General features: G+C 46.8%; 1 protein-coding gene across 1 annotated transcript in view; it reads right to left on the bottom strand.

The window, feature by feature from the left end:
• The window catches only part of LOC307105243 (cyclin-Y-like protein 1), a 123,248-nt gene that overhangs the window by 27,775 nt on the left and 77,360 nt on the right, over nucleotides 1-18,113 (bottom strand). The window contains exons 13-15 of the mRNA XM_079780891.1: nucleotides 1,870-1,945; nucleotides 259-719; nucleotides 34-157 (exon numbers count right to left, since the gene is read on the bottom strand). The gene's annotated coding sequence lies outside the window, so the exon portion shown is untranslated. The remainder of the gene's footprint in view (nucleotides 1-33; nucleotides 158-258; nucleotides 720-1,869; nucleotides 1,946-18,113) is intronic.

Genomic DNA, 18,113 nt, shown 5'->3' with positions numbered 1-18,113 from the left:
GGCAAAGAAAACCAACATGAAGGCAAAAATTACCTTTTTACTTAACTTCGTCGTATGGTATAAATTATTGCTCCTGGGATCACGGGCAGCTTGACCCCAAGGGGCAGATCAAGTAGTTCAGCCACTCTGATGACTGGAAAGTGGGTTTGTGCTCACCCTGTTGGGAATAAAGGAGAGTTCTGTCTTTCCTTTTGGTCTTTATTTCCTTAGTTCAGGCCTATCTACCCCTAATGTAACCAAAGAAGCAAAGGGTCTTACAGTCAGGGTTGAAGGGGCCCGGCCTGAAGACCTCCTGATCTGTCACCAGCCAGTTGCTGCTCTCCACTGTGCTGCTCCAGGGCACCCCAAGCACCACAGTTACACCCATGGGACCTGTCTCTGGCTCTCCTGCCTGGCCCCATGGTTGCCACTCGCATCACCATACAGCTGGCTGTCTGCCTATCCTTGGCAAGGCTGCTGGTGGCCTTCTTGGTGGGAGCAAAGCCAGCAGCCTTGGAGTGGTGCTGAGGTAGCTCTCCATTGAAGCCCTGGGCCCCTGGTCTCCTACTCCCTTGCCCAGACTGCACCCTGGAATGGCCAAGATCCCCTTGTCCACGAGGCCCCACTGCTTCGGAGTTCCAGGTTGGAATGTGCGGGCCCCACAGGGCAGAGTCCTCAGAGGCTGGCTCCTCTCGCTTGAGGATTGAGCTTCCAGAATTGGGCAAATCAGTCCATGGGGCCTGGTCAAAAAATAATTTCTCCATGAAACCAACACAAACCAAACCCCAATCACAACATATAATGCTTTTCTGGCCTCCAAGGAGCTATGGTTGTAGATAAAGAAAACCCCAGCCCTAGTCAGTTTGGCTCAGTGGATAGAGCGTTGGCCTGTGGACTGAAGGGTCCCAGGTTTGATTCTGGCCAAGGGCACATGCCTAGGTTTCGGGCTCGATCCCCAGTAGGGGGCGTGCAGGAGGCAGCTGATCAATGATTCTCTTTCATCATTGATGTTTCTATCTCTCTATATACCTCTCTGAAATCAATAAAAATAATTTTTAAAAAAAGAAAGAAAACTCCAGGAGTGATTGTACCAACCATTCTAGAGCCAGAGGCCTGGCTTTCCACCTGTCCCCTCGTAGACACTATGACCACACCCTGTCCCAGGCTCCTGTAACCACTTCCCACTCCAGGTCCCAATGACCTTTCTTTTGACCCTTGTTTCTCATCCAGGTAATCGGACTGCTACCTTTTATCCTTCCTGATCCTTTGGTGTCCACTGTCACCTCTCTTGCTTTAAGCTCTCAACTTAAAATCCAAAAGTTTTAAAATTAAAAATTAAAGTAATGTAACATTCAAAGGGCTCAACAACATATATTCATTCATGTTATCAAATAAGAACAGGCAACTCTTAAGAGTTAAGGACTGTTTCTACCCTGCTTTGCTCCATCACAATTACTGCTCTCAGCTCCAGACCCTCTCTGCCCTGCACAGCTACTTCCTCCAAAGGCTGATCTACCAAGCATGCCCAGCTCCTTTCCTGGGTCTCAAGTTAAGCTTAAGTGGTAGGTTGTTAATATTATAATGATGGTTTTAATTGTCTGATCCACATACATGCTTTCTAATGTTTTTATGCTGCTTGTGTACCATAATATCAGTGAATGTTAACTTCTAATCAAAGCTGGATCTGAAATTCTTTTCTAGGATAATTTCCCTTATAGGGAAATTCAACTTGATTATTCTACTTCACAGCATCTATCTTCCCATCCAGTATCCCACATGAGAAATATCTGCATTCATTTATTCAATAAACATATTATACTACTACTTTCTCCCCCTCAATTTTCTGCTCTTCTCCCCCCTTCCCCTACAAAGAACCATAAAGCATCAAACCTTGGTAAAATGAAGTGAAGCAGACAGTGTTTTGAATCCTAACTCTGCTATTCCAGCTCATTTTTCAAGAATATTTCTGTGAAGATACGTGTATAGAACAGACCTTACTGCTTGATAGGTAACAGATCTTCAATGAACAGTAACTATTCAGTTTAAAAGCCTACAATATTGCCCCCAAATCACTAACATCTAGCACCACCATTTTCACCAGTCATATTTTAGAAATTATTATGCATAAAATAATGTGGACTTTATTTTTTTTAACTTTTAATCACATTTTGACAATTGTATGTAAAATAGTGTTAAGTGATCTTAAAACCAAAGTTTGATCATCTTTCTTCTCTGCCTAATCTTTCAACAGCTCCCCACTCCAGCTAATAGAAAATGTAATTCATCACCATGACATTCAAAAGGTCGACAGGATCTGGTTCCTGCCTGTCTACAACCTTATCTCACAGCACACTGTCTCTAACTCAGTAAGCTCTGGCCACATTGCTCAGTGTGTTGAACACCCTTGTTCTTTCCCACATTAAAGACTTTGCATTTGCTGTCCCCTCCACCTGCACACGCGCTCCACACCCCTCTTCCATCCCAAGGCCAGCTTCTTCTCATCCTTCCTGTTTCAACCCAGCTGTCATTGCCACAGAAGCCTGCTGACAACCATCCTAGCTTAGAAAAGGTCCTAGTCTCCTATTCTGCCCTGTATGTGCTCTTCTCAGCAATTCACTTTCTGTTTATTTTTTAAGACCTATCCTCCCCACTGGAAGGCTAAACTACAAGAGAGTGTTAAAATGACCCAAAATTACAACTATAGTACACATGGAGAAGCCACATGGAGACCGGTAGGAGGGATGGAGGGTTGGAATAGGCTGGTCCCACACCCATCTGTGGCAGATAAAGATCAGGAAGATACTTTGGCTATAGAGATAACCCTCTGAGGAGTGAGGGGTCCCAGTCCCACACCAGAGCTCCCACTGTTGGTCCCACCCTGGTGATTCCCTGAAAACAGGCCCCACCCAAGTTTCAGGGCCCACCCAAGCTGTTTCCAATGGCTTTAATATAGGACTGGCCTGTCTTGGCTCATGCTTCAGATTTTCCTAAAATCTCTCAAATAAGCAGCATCTGTCCTCAGAGAGCCCCCATATCCCTAGCTAAGTGGCCCAGGCCTGGCACTAGCAGCAGCCAGCCTTGGTTCACAGCTTGGCCTCACCTGGGTACCTGCAAGCCTAGCACAAGAAGCACCTAATGCAGATAGCTTTGTAGTTTATTCTTTGTGGGCCCAGGCAGAACACAGGTGGTGCTGACATATATTGCCTTTCTTTCACTGTCAAGTGTATAGAGTAAAATTTTCCAGAGACTAAATGATATGTTATATTCTAACAGACTGAATCTATAAATATATATATGAGAATCCAGCTGTCAATTAATAATCTAGACATTAAAGGAAATTTAAAACACAGTAGCTCTTCTTAATATTTGTTTTTGTTTTGGAAAATAGTTATTTTATGTTAAAAATACTCATATGAACAAGTATTGGATGTATTATTGTTATTTTAAACTGAATTAATACAGTTGTTTAAAAATTCTCAGTCTTACTTTCTAACAAGAAAATCATTGATCATTTTTTGCTGAGCTTTTTAAGATGCTCAATAATTTTAAATAGTGTAAATGGTATGAGACCAACAAATTTGAGAGTCATTGGATTATAGCATTCAAAGGACAAAGCTGGAGTGGGGTGAACAGCCCAAACAGGTAGAAACGGTACTATACAGCTTTGCAATTTCCCCTCCTTTTCTTATGAAATGTTAGCAGCAAGAAATGTTTTCAGTTAAAAAAAATAAAACAACACCTTAGAAATATTCTCACACTTTAATTTCCAAAATCAGATACCACCACTTGGTGTTATGATTAGATACAACATAATGTTTTTCTTGGAATTTTAAACAAATACTTAGAATAGTCTAATTATAATACCACTAGTGGCCCGGTGCACAAAATTCGTGCACAGGGAGGGGGATGGTCCCTCAGCCTGGCCTGCATCCTCTCCAATCTTGGACCCCTGTGGGATCGGGCCTAAACCTGCAGTTGGACAAACCCCTCGCAATGTGGGACTACTGGCTCCTAACCACTCACCTGCCTGCCTGCTTTGATCTCCCCTAACCACTCTGCCTGCTGGCCTGCTTGCCCCCAACTACACCCCCCCGCCAGCCTGATCACCCCCAACTGCCCTCCCCTCCTGGCCTGATCACCCATAACTGCTTCTGCCTCAGCCCCGCCACCATGGCTTTGTCCAGAAGGATATCTGGAAGGTCTCATGGTCTAATGAGCATATTACCCTTTTATTAATATAGATATGATATGACATACTGCCATAACTATAACATATCTACCCGTATTACTCTATGAGAATACATACTTCATCCAATAGGAAGGCATCTAATACATTACATTGTATATGTTGTAAGTAGTAGGAAATACTGTTTTCGTAGCAATAATATATATATACCCTGTGACTTCCCTTCCTGATCTGGGAATGGTTCCCCAGTTCTTTTGACGTTTCCTGGTCCCTAATGTATTTTTTTTTTTTTGTCATTCAGTGTAACTTTATTTACTGTTTATTGCACATGATTTGAGGTCTTTAATTTCTAACCACCAAAGATTCAAAGGACTATTTTTTCCATGAAGTTTAACATTAACATCAGTGAATTCATGTATTCATGTGTTTTTATTGTAAACATCTGAATTATTCACATTGTCATATATCCTGAACTCATAAGCGTGGACCATGCACAGGCTGGCAGCAAGCCAGGAAGCCACTCTGCAAGCAAACAGATACTCTGCATAAGGAGAAAATGATAGATCCTCCCTTCCCCCAACTGATGGACGGAGTATGAGGTAAACTCCACCTGCAGCTGGACATTCCTGAACACCTTATATGGACTGTACATTGAACCACCAATCAGCACCTGCCATATACCCTAAGCCCCCAATTCCTAAGTCCCTAGGTGCCTAATCATGTGCCTTACATGAAACCACCAATCAGCGTGTGCTGAGTGCCCTAAGCCCCGTCCCCTCCTTCCTCCCCTTAAAAGGCACTCTCACCCCGGCACGCTCTCTCACTCTCAAACCCTCTCTCTCTCTCTCTCTCTCTCTCTCTCTCTCTCTCTCTCTCTCTCTCCCCTCTTTCCCCCTCTGGAAGGCAGCCGGCAGGGTGATCGCCAATAAAGCCCTCTGTTTCATCTTTCAGAAAAGTCATAGCATAACATTTAATGTCCAACCTGAGTCACCTCAGAATGTTATATATATTGACTTCTTAAGTCATATAGTATTGGGAACTCAACTGCTTGGTTGGTGGCAGGGCTGACCTGGTTTTGGGAGGATTATTCCCGAAATAATTAAGGAAAGGAGGGCTCAATCTTTCTTCTTGGTTGCTTGCTCCTCCCCAGCACCTTCTTCATCTTTCTTCTCATCCTCAGCTTCTTGGGCATCTACTCCTTCACCTTCACCTCCTTCCTCCTTTGCATCCTCAAATTCTTCCTTGGCACCTTCTTCTTCTTCCTCTCCTTCCTCTTCCTTCTCCTTTTCCTCCTCTTCAGCTTCTCCTTCAGAAGGGGGTTCATCCTTAGCTTCCTCAGCTTTTGCAGCCTCAATGGTCTCCTCCACCTCGATCTACTCCTCCTGGACGTGGCTGGTGTATTAAGAAGAGAAGGAGTGAGCAGACATCAAGTAGGAGCTATTCTGTAAACCACCGTAGACAGATCACTAAAACCTAGGAATTCTGGTAGTAGCCGCTGGCTATGCTTCCCACGCTGGTGAAACTGAGCTGGGTCTCCTCACCTTCCAAGAGTTTCCTGTAAGCTGCAATGTCAATATCCAAAACTATCTTCACATTAAAGAGGTGCTGGTATTCTTTTAAATATCTTGCCATTTCACTCTTTGTGGTTCTCAACTCATTTTCTAATTTGTTGGTTGTGTCCTGCATAGCACTAACGTCGGAATTCTGCTTATCCTCCAGCTCTTGCAGCTGCTTTCCCAGCGCTTTGTTCAAGCCCCAGATTGCTTCCATCTCCAGGGTCTTGGCCTTGAGCAGTCGCTGGCCTGCACCATAGGTGCCCTTGGCAGTATGGTGAAGCGGCTCTTGTACCATTCTTCGGCATTCTGCAATTTCTTGGCAGCCAGCTTCTCATACTGGGTGCGGATGTCCTTGAGCATAGTGGAGAGGTCGGACTTGGAGAACACGACCATCTCCACGGAGATCTGAGCGTACTGGACATGCACCTTCTTCAGAAAGGCGATTTTGTCCATCAGGCTTTCGATGCACTTTTCCAGCTCAGTGCTGGCAAGAGCCACCTCATCTGCGTCTTTGCTCACCTCCATCAGCCAGCCCTCTGCATCCTCATGGTTCAGCACCTCTTCCTGGTAGCTCGCCTGCAGGTTGTTCCCAGCCACTTCAGAGCCCCGGTGCCTCCCTGGCCTGATCCACTGGTGTCCTCAGGTGGCCCTGGCCACCCCTGCCTACGGAGCCCGCAGGCAAAGTCAGGCACTGACCACACTACCTGCCCAGTCCCGATTGCACCCTGGACCCCACGGGTGACATCAGGCGCTATCCATGCCGCCTGCCTGGTCCCGATCGCTGCCTGGACCCCGTGGGCAGTGTCAGGCGCTGTCCATGCCGCCTGCCTGGTCCCGATAGCTCCCTGGATACCACAGACAGCATCAGGCGCTGCCTGCTAGAACTGCCCAGTCCCGATCGCCACCTGCACCCTGCAGGTGACGTCAGGCGCTATCCATGCCGCCTGCCAGGTCCCGATCTTCCCCTGGAGTCCACAGACAGCGTCAGGCGGTGTCCATGCCGCCAACCAGGTCCCCATCGCCACGGGGACCCCGCGGGCAGCGTCAGGTGCTGTCCATGCCACTTGCCAGGTTCTGATCTCCCCCTGCAACCCACGAGCAGCGTCAGGCGCTACCTGCTGGAACTGCCCAGTCCCGATCGAAGACTGGACTCCGCGGGCGAAGTCAGGCACTATCTGCCGGGCCAGCCCAATCCCGATCGCCGCCTGGACACCGCGGGTGACATCAGGCACTGCCCATGCTGCCTGCCTGGTCCCGATGGCACCCTGGACCCCGCGGGTATCGTCAGGTGCTGTCCATGCCACTTGCCAGGTTCTGATCTCCCCCTGCAACCCACGAGCAGCGTCAGGCACTATCTGCCAGGCCATCCCAGTCCCGATCGCTGCCTGGACACCGCGGGTGACATCAGGCACTGACAATGCTGCCTGCCTGGTCCCGATGGCACCCGGGACCCCGCAGGCAGTGTCAGGTGCTGTCCATGCCACTTGCCAGGTCCCGATCGCCCCTGGACGCCGCGAGCAGTGTCAGGTGCTGCCTGATGAAACTGCCCAGTCCCGACCGAAGACTGGACCCCACAGGTAAAGTCAAGCACTGTCCATGCCACCTGCCTGGTCCTGATCGCCACCTGGACCTCGCGGGTGACATCAGGCGCTGTCCATGCCACCTACCCGGTCCCAATCACTGCCTGGACTCCACGGGCAGCGTCAGGCGCTGTCCATGCCACTTGCCAGGTCCCAATCGCCCCCTGGACCCCCTGAGCAGTGTCAGGCGATGCCTGCTGGCACTGCCCAGTCCCGATCACCACCTGGACTCCGCCAGATGATGTCAGGCGCTATTTGCCAAGCCAGCCCAGGACCGATCGCCACCTGGACACCACGGATGACGTCAGGCGCTGTCCATGCTGCCTGCCTGTCCCGATCGCCCCCTTGACCCCGTGGACAGTGTCAGGTGCTGCCTGCCGAGCCTGCCTGGTCACTATCGTGACCTGGACCTTGTGGGTGACATCAGGCGCTGCCCACCAGGCCTGCCGGGTCCATGGTGGCCTGGACCGTGCGGGCTAAGTCAGGCAGCCCCGTCTTGCCTTCCTTCTCCCCACCCCGCCTGCTTGCTTCTCTGCAGCTTCGCTCCCTTCTGCAACACTTGGCTTCTTTCTATGCTGTCTTGATATGCAAATTAACCGCCATCTTGGTTGGGTTAATTTGCATACTCGCCCTGATTGGCTGGTGGGCGTGGCTTGGGCGTAGTGAAGGTGCGGTCAATTTTCATATTACTCTTATTAGGTAGGATATATCTTTCTTCTATAATTAGATAAAATTGACACCAAATGTCAGAAGCAATATTACCTCTTGATGTTGTGTTGGCATTTTTGAGCCGGGGTTATTTTTTATTCACCCTCTCTAGGAACTCTATATAAATTCTCTTAGTTCTTTGTTGGTTAAATGTGTATTGTAAATATTTTCCCTCACTCTGTTCTGTCTCAGTTAACTTTGCTAATTGTGTCTTTTAATGTTTGGCTCTGCATTATTTTTTCCCCAAAGAATTACCTAATATCCTAACTCCAGTCAATTCTCCACAAATAGGAAACATCTATTCCATTAAATCAATTTTCCCACATGGATGAGTCATTTTTTGGACTCATTTAATCCACTAATCTATCTGTGAGTTCTTATGTCAAAACAACACTTATATAATTTTATAACATACTTTGATAATTATTAACACATATTTCCTAGTACTTTTTCAAAATTGTCATAGTCATTTCTATATTATTCCAATTGAACTTTTTTCAGCTTTTTAAGTTTCAGTTTTAAGAAATGTTTTAGGATTTTGATTGAGGTTACATTAAATGTATAGATTATTTTAAAGTAGTTACACATCTTTATAACATGAAGTCTTTCCATCTAGATTGTTTGTATGAATTCTATTGAAATTATACATTATGAATCATATAAGTCATATAGTTTCTGAAACCACGTAGTTTATTCTACCTTAAATGTTAGAACTGTCTTTTGCTTCAGGAGACTAGAAATAAAACTGCATCGAAATAACCACCTAATTTCCTTCTTGCTCACCCCCTGGTTCTTTACAGTGGCTACCATCATATATTTAAAACTAAGTCATAGTCTGTTACCCTTTTTTAAGAATAGTTTATTGATTTATTTATATACATATATGCATATATATGTATATTTTTTTTGTTAGAGAGAGAAGGATGAAGGGAGAGGGAGAGAGAGAAACATCGATGTGGGAGCTCAACATCAATCTGATGCCTCCTGCCTGGCCCCTACTGGGGATTAAGCCTGCAATGGGGGCATGTGCCCTTGACCAGGAATCCAAAGGGCAACCTCCTGGTACATAGGATGATGCCCAACCAATAGAGTCACACTGGCCAGGGCAGATCAGGATACTATAAAGCCACTGAATGGCTGGCTTGTCCATGCACTTAAAATCCAAACTCCTTACCCAAGCGCTCAAATCCTTTCAGCCAGCCCATCAGTCTCTGCCCATCAGCCAGCCATCTGCATTTTGTGCTACTGCATGAGCTTCAAACTGAGGTTTCCTTGGATTTTGCTTTTCTGTAGATTAATTTCCCATGGTCTCTTTTCTGTGATAAAGGAATCTCTCTGTGTTTATGTCTTATACATGCATTCTTATGTATATGTATTTCAGAATTGTTTTTGCTTTCATTTTATGTGATTGAAATAGTCATCTCTTGCAAACCAAACACCTAGAAAAGTATTTTATTTATCAAAATTTACATGAATAAAGATCAAAAGTGCTTCTTTTCTCCAACTATTACGACTTGTAGAAATATATTTAATTAGCTAGAACTAAGTTGCCAGACAAAATATTCCATACTGCTGGTTAAATTTGAATTTCAGATCAAGTATGGGTATTTTTTAGTGGAAGTATATATCATACATTATTTGAAATATACTTAAATACTAAAAACCTATTTGTCATCTGATATTTCCATTTAAATGGGCCTCTTGTATTTTACTTGCTACATCTGGCAGCCCTAATCAGATTCCAACTCTCTAGCAATCTGACTACTTGGGAATCCAACAAGCAACCAGTAAGAGGGTTTACAAAGCTCTTCCCTTTCAGAAATTAATTTCACAAATTAAAGAAGAGGTTGGGGGCACTGCTTCCTCCCAAGTGCCCCTAACCACCATTATGTGCCCCAACCACCATTATCTGCTCTGTGCATTTGACTATTTTCTTGTTTTTTTTTTTTTTTTTTTTTTTTTTTTTGTATTCTATTTTAGCTATTTTAAACTTATTTAAAAAGTTAGCTTTTTTCATTTTTTCATCTACAGTTTCTTTACCTCACTTACTTAAAGACCTGGCATAATTTTATCCCAGCTAATGTTTTCATCCATCATGAACCTACATTTCAACAGAATTATGCTATTTGCTTCCATGTCTTTGTTCATGCTACTTCTTGTACCTAAAGACTTATATAGGGACCAATAATGATCAGTCTTGAATGTGCAGCTAAGAAAACAAAATTAGATAGGAAATTCTAAAATGTAATGATATAATTATTAGAATATTTGCTATGTAAATAAACTTTTAGACTTACTGAGAAAAGTCTTGTAAGTCAATTTTATAAGTTGTAATACCTGAGAATATTGTATCCTCACTCTGATTACAACTTTGTACAATAATAAATATTCTTCATTTTACTAGTAAAAGTATGTATTTATTGGTTTGAGAGAGAGGAAGGGAGAGTGAGAGTGAGATAGAAACATCAATGATGAGAGAGAATCATTGATTGGCTGCCTCCTGCATGCTCCCAACTAGGGATCCAGCCCAAAAGAGAAGCATATGCCTTGACCTGGAATCAAACCATGGCCTCTGGTTTATGGGTTGACATTTAAGGACTGACCCACACTGGCCAGGCAATAATAAATATCTTAAACTAGAGGCCCAGTGCATGATTAAATCATGCACGTGTAGGGTCCCCTAGGCCTAACCTGCCATCCAGGCCATATCCACTGCCCTGCAAAGCCTAGCGGACACTGCTAGCAGCCTGCTCCCCGCTTTTGATGGCAGGGGGTCCGCTGGTGCTGGAGCGGACACACAGCTCCCTGCTTTCGATCGCGGGGGAGCTGGCACCAGAGGACAGGCACCCAGCTCCCCCGCTTTTGATGGTCCGCAGCGGGACGTGGGCTCGCTGCCCCAGAGACCCCTTCTATGCCTCAGCACAGCCATGGCGCAGACGCTGAGCTCGCGCCGCCACTGGCGACACAAGCTCAGCGTCCCGCCGGCCCAATCGGCCACCCTGGCCACCCCGAGTCCCGCCCCTCCGCGCCTCCTGGCCAATTGTGGGCATAGCGAAGGTAGGGTCAATTTGCATATTTGTCTATTATTAGGTAGGATTTGTACTGTAGCCATCCAAAGAAGATCAAATTTTTACGTATATATCCTGTTTAAGAAAACCAGATTAATGCATTTTTAATAATACCTCCATACTACATGTTTAACCATGTGATTGTTGCCTAATATGAGTAATGTATTACTTAAGAATTATGAATAGCTACTTTATTATACTGATTAACATCCTACCTAATAAAAGAGTAATATGCAAATTGACCGCACCTTCACTATGCCTAAGCCACGCCCACCAGCCAATCAGGGTGAGCATGCAAATTAACCCAACCAAGATGGCGGTTAATTTTCATATCAAGACAGCGTAGAAAGAAGCCAAGCACTGCAGAAGGGAGTGAAGCTGCAGAGAAGCAGGCAGGCCTGGCAGGGAGAAAGGAAGCAAGCAGGCGGGAGGGCAGAGAAGGGAGGCAAGCAGGTGGCGCTGCCTGACTTAGCCCACACGGTCCAGGCCGCCATGGACCCAGCAGGCCTGGTGGGCAGTGCCTGATGTCACCCACAAGGTCCAGGCCATGATAGTGACCGGGCAGGCTCGGCAGGCAGCACCTGACGCTGTCCGCAGGGTCCAGGCGGTAATCGGGACAGGGCAGGCCCAGCGGACAGCGCCTGATGTCACCCGCGGGACCGGGAAGCCATCCGGACCAAGTATGGTGGCATGGACAGCACCTGACGCTGCCCGTGGGGTCCAGGGCGCAATTGGGACAGGCAGGCGGCAGGAAACGTCTTATGTCACCTGCAGGATCCAGGAGGTGATCCGGACCGAGCAGGCGGCATGGTCCCAATCGCCGCCTGGACCCCACGGGCAGCATCAGGTGCTGTCCATGCCACCATTCTTGGTCCGGATGGCTTCCCGGTCCCGCGGGTGACATCAGGCGCTGTCCGCTGGGCCTGCCCTGTCCCGATTACCACCTGGACCCTGCGGACAGCGTCAGGTGCTGCCTGCCGAGCCTGCCCGGTCACTATCATGGCCTGGACCTTGTGGGTGACATCAGGCACTGCCTACCAGGCCTGCTGGGTCCATGGCGGCCTGGACCGTGTGGGCTAAGTCAGGCAGCGCCACCTGCTTGCCTCCCTTCTCTGCCCTCCCGCCTGCTTGCTTCCTTTCTCCCTGCCAGGCCTGCCTGCTTCTCTGCAGCTTCACTCCCTTCTGCAGTGCTTGGCTTCTTTCTACGCTGTCTTGATATGAAAATTAACCGCCATCTTGGTTGGGTTAATTTGCATGCTCACCCTGATTGGCTGGTGGGCGTGGCTTAGGCATAGTGAAGGTGCGGTCAATTTGCATATTACTCTTTTATTAGGTAGGATGTTAATCAGTATAATAAAGTAGCTATTCATAATTCTTAAGTAATACATTACTCATATTAGGCAACAATCACATGGTTAAACATGTAGTATGGAGGTATTATTAAAAATGCATTAATCTGGTTTTCTTAAACAGGATATATACGTAAAAATTTGATCTTCTTTGGATGGCTACAGTACAAATCCTACCTAATAATAGACAAATATGCAAATTGACCCTACCTTCGCTATGCCCACAATTGGCCAGGAGGCGCGGAGGGGCGGGACTCGGGGTGGCCAGGGTGGCCGATTGGGCCGGCGGGACGCTGAGCTTGTGTCGCCAGTGGCGGCGCGAGCTCAGCGTCTGCGCCATGGCTGTGCTGAGGCATAGAAGGGGTCTCTGGGGCAGCGAGCCCACGTCCCGCTGCGGACCATCAAAAGCGGGGGAGCTGGGTGCCTGTCCTCTGGTGCCAGCTCCCCCGCGATCGAAAGCAGGGAGCTGTGTGTCCGCTCCAGCACCAGCGGACCCCCTGCCATCAAAAGCGGGGAGCAGGCTGCTAGCAGTGTCCGCTAGGCTTTGCAGGGCAGTGGATATGGCCTGGATGGCAGGTTAGGCCTAGGGGACCCTACACGTGCATGATTTAATCATGCACTGGGCCTCTAGTTTAAGATATTTATTATTGCCTGGCCAGTGTGGGTCAGTCCTTAAATGTCAACCCATAAACCAGAGGCCATGGTTTGATTCCAGGTCAAGGCATATGCTTCTCTTTTGGGCTGGATCCCTAGTTGGGAGCATGCAGGAGGCAGCCAATCAATGATTCTCTCTCATCATTGATGTTTCTATCTCACTCTCACTCTCCCTTCCTCTCTCTCAAACCAATAAATACATACTTTTACTAGTAAAATGAAGAATATTTATTATTGTACAAAGTTGTAATCAGAGTGAGGATACAATATTCTCAGGTATTACAACTTATAAAATTGACTTACAAGACTTTTCTCAGTAAGTCTAAAAGTTTATTTACATAGCAAATATTCTAATAATTATATCATTACATTTTAGAATTTCCTATCTAATTTTGTTTTCTTAGCTGCACATTCAAGACTGATCATTATTGGTCCCTATATAAGTCTTTAGGTACAAGAAGTAGCATGAACAAAGACATGGAAGCAAATAGCATAATTCTGTTGAAATGTAGGTTCATGATGGATGAAAACATTAGCTGGGATAAAATTATGCCAGGTCTTTAAGTAAGTGAGGTAAAGAAACTGTAGATGAAAAAATGAAAAAAGCTAACTTTTTAAATAAGTTTAAAATAGCTAAAATAGAATACAAAAAAAAAAAAAAAAAAAAAAAACAAGAAAATAGTCAAATGCACAGAGCAGATAATGGTGGTTGGGGCACATAATGGTGGTTAGGGGCACTTGGGAGGAAGCAGTGCCCCCAACCTCTTCTTTAATTTGTGAAATTAATTTCTGAAAGGGAAGAGCTTTGTAAACCCTCTTACTGGTTGCTTGTTGGATTCCCAAGTAGTCAGATTGCTAGAGAGTTGGAATCTGATTAGGGCTGCCAGATGTAGCAAGTAAAATACAAGAGGCCCATTTAAATGGAAATATCAGATGACAAATAGGTTTTTAGTATTTAAGTATATTTCAAATAATGTATGATATATACTTCCACTAAAAAATACCCATACTTGATCTGAAATTCAAATTTAACCAGCAGTATGGAATATTTTGTCTGGCAACTTAGTTCTAGCTAATTAAATATATTTCTACAAGTCGTAATAGTTGGAGAAAAGAAGCACTTTTGATCTTTATTCATGTAAATTTTGATAAATAAAATACTTTTCTAGGTGTTTGGTTTGCAAGAGATGACTATTTCAATCACATAAAATGAAAGCAAAAACAATTCTGAAATACATATACATAAGAATGCATGTATAAGACATAAACACAGAGAGATTCCTTTATCACAGAAAAGAGACCATGGGAAATTAATCTACAGAAAAGCAAAATCCAAGGAAACCTCAGTTCGAAGCTCATGCAGTAGCACAAAATGCAGATGGCTGGCTGATGGGCAGAGACTGATGGGCTGGCTGAAAGGATTTGAGCGCTTGGGTAAGGAGTTTGGATTTTAAGTGCATGGACAAGCCAGCCATTCAGTGGCTTTATAGTATCCTGATCTGCCCTGGCCAGTGTGACTCTATTGGTTGGGCATCATCCTATGTACCAGGAGGTTGCCCTTTGGATTCCTGGTCAAGGGCACATGCCCCCATTGCAGGCTTAATCCCCAGTAGGGGCCAGGCAGGAGGCATCAGATTGATGTTGAGCTCCCACATCGATGTTTCTCTCTCTCCCTCTCCCTTCATCCTTCTCTCTCTAACAAAAAAAATATACATATATATGCATATATGTATATAAATAAATCAATAAACTATTCTTAAAAAAGGGTAACAGACTATGACTTAGTTTTAAATATATGATGGTAGCCACTGTAAAGAACCAGGGGGTGAGCAAGAAGGAAATTAGGTGGTTATTTCGATGCAGTTTTATTTCTAGTCTCCTGAAGCAAAAGACAGTTCTAACATTTAAGGTAGAATAAACTACGTGGTTTCAGAAACTATATGACTTATATGATTCATAATGTATAATTTCAATAGAATTCATACAAACAATCTAGATGGAAAGACTTCATGTTATAAAGATGTGTAACTACTTTAAAATAATCTATACATTTAATGTAACCTCAATCAAAATCCTAAAACATTTCTTAAAACTGAAACTTAAAAAGCTGAAAAAAGTTCAATTGGAATAATATAGAAATGACTATGACAATTTTGAAAAAGTACTAGGAAATATGTGTTAATAATTATCAAAGTATGTTATAAAATTATATAAGTGTTGTTTTGACATAAGAACTCACAGATAGATTAGTGGATTAAATGAGTCCAAAAAATGACTCATCCATGTGGGAAAATTGATTTAATGGAATAGATGTTTCCTATTTGTGGAGAATTGACTGGAGTTAGGATATTAGGTAATTCTTTGGGGAAAAAATAATGCAGAGCCAAACATTAAAAGACACAATTAGCAAAGTTAACTGAGACAGAACAGAGTGAGGGAAAATATTTACAATACACATTTAACCAACAAAGAACTAAGAGAATTTATATAGAGTTCCTAGAGAGGGTGAATAAAAAATAACCCCTGGCTCAAAAATGCCAACACAACATCAAGAGGTAATATTGCTTCTGACATTTGGTGTCAATTTTATCTAATTATAGAAGAAAGATATATCCTACCTAATAAGAGTAATATGAAAATTGACCGCACCTTCACTACGCCCAAGCCACGCCCACCAGCCAATCAGGGCGAGTATGCAAATTAACCCAACCAAGATGGCGGTTAATTTGCATATCAAGACAGCATAGAAAGAAGCCAAGTGTTGCAGAAGGGAGCGAAGCTGCAGAGAAGCAAGCAGGCGGGGTGGGGAGAAGGAAGGCAAGACGGGGCTGCCTGACTTAGCCCGCACGGTCCAGGCCACCATGGACCCGGCAGGCCTGGTGGGCAGCGCCTGATGTCACCCACAAGGTCCAGGTCACGATAGTGACCAGGCAGGCTCGGCAGGCAGCACCTGACACTGTCCACGGGGTCAAGGGGGCGATCGGGACAGGCAGGCAGCATGGACAGCGCCTGACGTCATCCGTGGTGTCCAGGTGGCGATCGGTCCTGGGCTGGCTTGGCAAATAGCGCCTGACATCATCTGGCGGAGTCCAGGTGGTGATCGGGACTGGGCAGTTCCAGCAGGCATCGTCTGACACTGCTCAGGGGGTCCAGGGGGCGATTGGGACCTGGCAAGTGGCATGGACAGCGCCTGACGCTGCCCGTGGAGTCCAGGCAGTGATTGGGACCGGGTAGGTGGCATGGACAGCGCCTGATGTCACCCGCGAGGTCCAGGTGGCGATCAGGACCAGGCAGGTGGCATGGACAGTGCTTGACTTTACCTGTGGGGTCCAGTCTTCGGTCGGGACTGGGCAGTTTCATCAGGCAGCACCTGACACTGCTCGCGGCGTCCAGGGGTGATCGGGACCTGGCAAGTGGCATGGACAGCACCTGACACTGCCTGCGGGGTCCCGGGTGCCATCGGGACCAGGCAGGCAGCATTGTCAGTGCCTGATGTCACCCGCGGTGTCCAGGCAGCGATCGGGACTGGGATGGCCTGGCAGATAGTGCCTGACGCTGCTCGTGGGTTGCAGGGGGAGATCAGAACCTGGCAAGTGGCATGGACAGCACCTGACGATACCCGCGGGGTCCAGGGTGCCATCGGGACCAGGCAGGCAGCATGGGCAGTGCCTGATGTCACCCGCGGTGTCCAGGCGGCGATCGGGATTGGGCTGGCCCGGCAGATAGTGCCTGACTTCGCCCGCGGAGTCCAGTCTTCGATCGGGACTGGGCAGTTCCAGCAGGTAGCGCCTGACGCTGCTCGTGGGTTGCAGGGGGAGATCAGAACCTGGCAAGTGGCATGGACAGCACCTGACGCTGCCCGCGGGGTCCCCGTGGCGATGGGGACCTGGTTGGCGGCATGGACACCGCCTGACGCTGTCTGTGGACTCCAGGGGAAGATCGGGACCTGGCAGGCGGCATGGATAGCGCCTGACGTCACCTGCAGGGTGCAGGTGGCGATCGGGACTGGGCAGTTCTAGCAGGCAGCGCCTGATGCTGTCTGTGGTATCCAGGGAGCTATCGGGACCAGGCAGGCGGCATGGACAGCGCCTGACACTGCCCACGGGGTCCAGGCAGCGATCGGGACCAGGCAGGCGGCATGGATAGCGCCTGATGTCACCCGTGGGGTCCAGGGTGCAATCGGGACTGGGCAGGTAGTGTGGTCAGTGCCTGACTTTGCCTGCGGGCTCCGTAGGCAGGGGTGGCCAGGGCCACCTGAGGACACCAGTGGATCAGGCCAGGGAGGCACCGGGGCTCTGAAGTGGCTGGGAACAACCTGCAGGCGAGCTACCAGGAAGAGGTGCTGAACCATGAGGATGCAGAGGGCTGGCTGATGGAGGTGAGCAAAGACGCAGATGAGGTGGCTCTTGCCAGCACTGAGCTGGAAAAGTGCATCGAAAGCCTGATGGACAAAATCGCCTTTCTGAAGAAGGTGCATGTCCAGTACGCTCAGATCTCCGTGGAGATGGTCGTGTTCTCCAAGTCCGACCTCTCCACTATGCTCAAGGACATCCGCACCCAGTATGAGAAGCTGGCTGCCAAGAAATTGCAGAATGCCGAAGAATGGTACAAGAGCCGCTTCACCATACTGCCAAGGGCACCTATGGTGCAGGCCAGCGACTGCTCAAGGCCAAGACCCTGGAGATTGAAGCAATCTGGGGCATGAACAAAGCGCTGGGAAAGCAGCTGCAAGAGCTGGAGGATAAGCAGAATTCCGACGTTAGTGCTATGCAGGACACAACCAACAAATTAGAAAATGAGTTGAGAACCACAAAGAGTGAAATGGCAAGATATTTAAAAGAATACCAGCACCTCTTTAATGTGAAGATAGTTATGGATATTGACATTGCAGCTTACAGGAAACTCTTGGAAGGTGAGGAGACCCGGCTCAGTTTCACCAGCGTGGGAAGCATAGCCAGCGGCTACTACCAGAATTCCTAGGTTTTGGTGATCTGTCTACGGTGGTTTACAGAATAGCTCCTACTTGATGTCTG

Source organism: Cnephaeus nilssonii (assembly GCF_951640355.1).
Source record: "Cnephaeus nilssonii genome assembly, chromosome: 1".
Classification (NCBI taxonomy): Eukaryota; Metazoa; Chordata; class Mammalia; order Chiroptera; family Vespertilionidae; genus Cnephaeus; species Cnephaeus nilssonii.
This window is presented reverse-complemented; position numbering and strand designations above follow the sequence as displayed.